The sequence below is a fragment of the Ctenopharyngodon idella genome, chromosome 3 (assembly GCF_019924925.1).
Source record: "Ctenopharyngodon idella isolate HZGC_01 chromosome 3, HZGC01, whole genome shotgun sequence".
NCBI classification, from domain to species: Eukaryota; Metazoa; Chordata; class Actinopteri; order Cypriniformes; family Xenocyprididae; genus Ctenopharyngodon; species Ctenopharyngodon idella.
In genome coordinates, this window is record NC_067222.1 from 53,087,909 (window position 1) to 53,093,164 (window position 5,256).

At 37.0% G+C, this 5,256-nt stretch overlaps 1 long non-coding RNA gene across 1 annotated transcript; it reads left to right on the top strand.

Moving 5' to 3' along the window:
- The first annotated feature begins 1,419 nt into the window (after positions 1-1,419).
- LOC127509000 (uncharacterized) lies at positions 1,420-4,724 on the top strand. The gene is made up of 4 exons (XR_007929084.1): positions 1,420-1,794; positions 2,264-2,456; positions 3,552-3,611; positions 3,711-4,724. It is a non-coding gene; the product is annotated as an uncharacterized LOC127509000 (long non-coding RNA).
- Positions 4,725-5,256: the final 532 nt, after the last annotated feature.

Consider the following 5,256-nt stretch of genomic DNA (forward strand, 5'->3'; position numbering starts at 1 on the left):
ACCTCTATCTATCTCTTCATCATTTTCTATCTCTCTCTTGCAATCTATATTTCTATCCATCTCTTCAATTTATATCTTTTATATATCTCTCAGTCTCAATTTCTCCATTTTTCAATCTTTCCTCTCTGTCTGTCTTTGTCTACTTGTCTGTTTTATCCGTCTCCGTCAGTCTGTCTGTGCTTTGTATGTCAGTTTGTTATAATGCCAGGGGGGTCTACAAAAAAGATTTGTCCATTTTGTCAGGGCATTTTATTTTGCGCACAGAAGATCTGTTCCCATTGTAAAACGGAGCAGCCTCTGAAGCAGTGCCTCAAAAAGAAGCTTCAGAGGTTTATATATATATATAATTTTTTTTTTCTTTCTTTTTTTTTTATTTTTACAAAACAAGCAAATTTATTTCACAAAAAATACTGACACACACACACACACAAGTACTGTCCCACTTTATTAACATACACATAAATTGTACAAATATGACTAATACCAAAGACATTAGAATAACACAAGACGTGTCACTCGTATTGTTTTGAATGGGAGAAAGTGCAATGCGCAATATAGTGGAATAAGTCCTGCCTTCTTACCAATCGCCGGTTGGTAAAGTCATTGCGTCACTGCAGTGGCTGTTAGAAGCTCCGGTTCCTATAGAAACAGTCAGACACGCGCCTCCGAAATGAGGCACAAGAGACGTGCATTTAGGACTGCGCATGCGCATTAGCTTGATCCAGCCCGAAAAACACCGTTTTTAGCAATGATTATAGCGTTTAGAAACAAAATTTATGAGACAGATTTCATTGGTGATTTCAAATATGAAATTTAATCGAAAGCTTGGCAAACAGCTTTGGAGAATTTGATGTTTCCCCATTCAAAGAGATAGGAGCTGCACTTGAATGCCCGAGAGGCGTTTCAAAGATGGCCGCCAAAGGGACTTAGCTAATGCTGATAAATAAATAGACCTATAATGTAAAGCTATTAAATAGCAGTCCCAAACTAGTTTTTGTTAATACAATAAAGTTGGTAAGTTGGCATGAGCCACCAGAGTACTTTATATATGAAGTGATATACAGCACACGCTGCCGCGTTTTTCAATGCAATTCTGAGTTCATAACAAATACAGGCATGCATTATGACAGAATCACAGGTGCAATATACTAATCAAACTTTCCTATCAAGTAAACGAGAAATAACAAATGGACTGCATTCATACTACATTCATTAAAGCATTTTACAATGTACACACGTCAAGTGTAAATGTATGTGCAGCATTCACCCATTTGGTCATATAATCACAAAGGTTCTGCTTTTATTAGTTTAATAAATCTGTCCAATTGCACAGTGGTTACACAGTCTTATCAATGTAAGTGCTAAACCCGAGCTACTAATGTTTCAAAAAGTTCTCTTGTACCCTCATGGCATCAGATTCATCTTTTTGCTGTTTTTCTAAATAGAAGAGTTTTGCTTCTACTGTATGAGCCTTTCCTGTTTGCACATACTTGGTACACAAAAGCTAAACTCACTATGAAGTTAAATATCCTGAATGGCATTAACCTGGATGCTGTCATTAATAATGTTATATTCTCTCAATAATTAATATGCTTAGTTATTTTTGCTTTTTTTTTTTTTTTTTTATTACTTTAAACAGCAAATACACAATGTTGTCATTTCATTGCAGCTTGAGAAAGGAGACCAAAAAGAAAGAAAACAAGTGTGAAATATGAACCCCTCGCTGCACACTCTCCACCTCTGCCCAGGACTACCTTCAGAAGATAGGCTCATTTTATGAATACCTTTGTGAAGGTGAGATACATGCACTGTATTTTCACAACTTGTGTTGAGTACGCAAAAGATTTTTTCAGTGTGTAAATCATAAAGGGATGGCTCACCCCTAAAACTTAAATTCAGTCATCAACTCCTAATCTCCTTGACAGTAGAAACTTGGGAGAGGTTTCCATTTTTATATAACCAACACAGAGTTTGTTAGCACAACACTGGATCTTTTTAAAACAATTGAAGTATTTCAATATTTATGTAGCCTTAAACACAGTCATACAGCACTCCCTCAAACCATTTTGTAAGATTTGGCAAACTACACCAAGCCAACGCCGACGAACTAGTGGTGACGAAAGCAGACTGCGGGGTTGGCTCACGTCGGCAGTGTCTGTGTCCAAAGTTGGCCTGACACACCAAACCGACACTCGACACCCGACGGCCAAGTAACACGTCATTCTGCGCCTGCGCAAGATGAAATGCATTTCTGTACCAGCAGGTGGCAGTAGCTGAACGGCCAATCAGAATGATCAGATGGCCTGACGGACCGACGAGCTCCGACACAGATTCAACATGTCGAATCGGCCGAAAAAAAGCCAACGAGGACCAACTTCAGCCGACGGTGCAGAACACACTGAGAAAACTTAGTCGGCTGATGAACAAAAACTGCCCGACGGCCGACCGTCAGCTTGGTGTGTTCCTGCCTTAAGAAACATGCTATACAAATGTTCATTTGATTCATAGTGCCTTACAAAATTAATGATACTAACTTCCCAGAATTGATTGTCATGTTGACTACAGAAACCCTTGGATTTCATCAAAAATATCTTAATTTATATTTATATCAATATGTTTTATGCTGTCATGAAAACCATCAGCCTCAGCTTACTTTAAGTTTTTACTTTCCAACTCCCCCATTTTCAGCTCCAGTGTGTCTTTTAAAGGGTTAGTTCACCCCAAAATGAGATTTGTCATTAATTACCCACCCTCATGTTGTTCCACACCCATAAGACCTTTGTTCATCTTCAGAACACAAATTAAGATATTTTTGATAAAATCTGAGAGATGTCAGTTCCTCCATTGACTGTCTTTGCAACTGAAACTTTGACTCTTCAAAACGATCATAAAGGGCCTGTTTACATCTGGTCACTTCATGCGTTTTTACAGATCGGACAATTCTATTTACACTTGGCCACATAAATGTGTCACTGCAAAACAGATATAAATCTGATCTTCAATTTCTGCACTATATGCAAATTTAATTTATTACACGTCAACGAAAGAAACCGATATGAGCTGCATTTTATTGATCATCAGCTAGCTAATTTCAGAATCAAAGACCGCAATAGGAGAGAGAGCGGCATCAGCACTGGTAAGATCAATGATCAAAGTTTACAAGCGAGTAAAAACCTAAATTGAATCTGTTCATCATATAAAGCGATCAAGTCTCTTCAGCAATCTGATCTCTTTATAAACTTTCTGAAGAGTCAAAGTGTTTGTTGCAAAAGCAGTCTATGAAGGAACTGACATTTATTAGATTTCATCAAAAATATCTTAATTTGTGTTCTGAAGATGAACGAAGGTCTTGCAGGTGTGGAACGACATGAGGGTGAGTAATAAATGGGGTGAATTTGGGGTGAACTAGCCTTTTAAGCAAACCAGGAAAAGAGCGCAACTCAAAAATTATTTAGAGTGAATGTAACCCAGACACGTTCTTGGTAACATCCAGAGGCACACGTGACAATACGTCTAACATTGAAAACCTCACAGTAAATTTTTACTTACAGCTACTTCTGGCGTGAGACAGGAAAATCCAGTCTTGAGTCTTGTACCAAATCAATGTACATGTAAGTTATTTATCAACTTAAAAAAAAAAAAAAACTGTAAAATGCATTATTTTATTAATCAAAACTACATGCCAAATTAAATGTTCTTTTGTACTGCAGCTGTAGAAAGGACAATTCTAGAAACTCTAGAGAAAATGGACCTGAAGATCAACCACCTGACTTCACTGATCCAGTCTCTAGTGGGAAACAGGCGCTTTTTACCCCCAAATGCAGAACGAAGAAGAGGATGGCATCTTTCCTCTTGCATCCACTGAATATCTAGACCGGCTGGAACAAAGTTTGTTAGACAGAGGGTTTATGCAGAGAATGGTAATTGTCAACCTACTAATGAAATGAAGTGTGTATGTTTACACTTTACTTGCTAAAATCTGAAATGAAGATTTTGTAAAAAAAAAAAAAAAAAAAAAAAAAAAAAAAAATCTTTTTTCTTATGCTCACCAAGGTTGCATTTATTTTATCAGAAATACAGTGAAAACAGTAACAGTGAAATATTACTACTATTTTAAATAACTTTTCCATTTGAATATATTGTAAAATGTCATTTATTCTGATCAAAACTCGATTTTCAGCATCATTACTCCTGTCTTCAGTGTCACATTACATTCCCATGAGCCAGAGTGGTCAATTATTGAGGATGGTTCTTATTATTATCTACATTAAAATAGCTTTAAAATTCTGCTTCATATGTTTGAGGAAACAGTGATCCTTTAATAAGGTTCTTTGAACAGAAAGTTGTTTTACTGTTTCACTACATTTTGTATCAAATCATCCACTTCGAATGTACTGGTAGGCTCAGATGCCTGTTATCATCCATCCACATGGTTAATCAGCGATACAAATACAAGAGAAGGCTCCAGATCCAATCAAATTGAAGTCCACTGGATGACGTGGCATCGTTGCGGTATTTCCCGCCCGGTTGATATTTTCAGGTAAGTGATAAAACCTAGCATTTAAACTGAAATTAATTAGTAAATAAACAATACAGAAAATGTGTTTTAAGGTGGTGTGATATGAGATAACCGTGTTGCAATTGTGTTTGTTATATATTACGTTATTAACCTATCGATATGTTACATGCTTTATGTGAGCATTAACATTGCTAATTAGCATGTTTTTACGTGTCTGAAGCTAATGGGGATATTTAGTTTAATAGTTAAACACAAAGTTAGCCTGTAAAAATGACTTTTTCCACACTAAGACAATAAGGCTTATCGCATATATTGTGTATCTGCTCGTTAATGCTTCACTGAAGCTAGGTAACTGAAGGTTATCTTAAGTTGTAACAGTATGAATATAATTTGAAAAAACACCCACCATCTCGGACAACTAACATTATCTGAAGCAATTTAAGCAAACGGCTTTCCTCCCAATCTGCACATGATCGTTGACCTATGCAGATTATCAAATAGGCCACGCCTGCCCGATGACGCAATATCGTTGTTCAGCGTAGTTACGCTGTTCTGAAATCCCTGGAAATAAGTGCTTGCCGATCCCTGTTATCCTTACTTACACTTCAGTATTTGTGAACCAATATTCCTAACCGTATCTCCTTAACGTTAAACCATGTTCTCTGTCTCTTGAGCTTTGTTGCTTAAGCCCCAGGTATACTTCGGCCGTCCGTGTTCGTGCACCATCCACATGACGT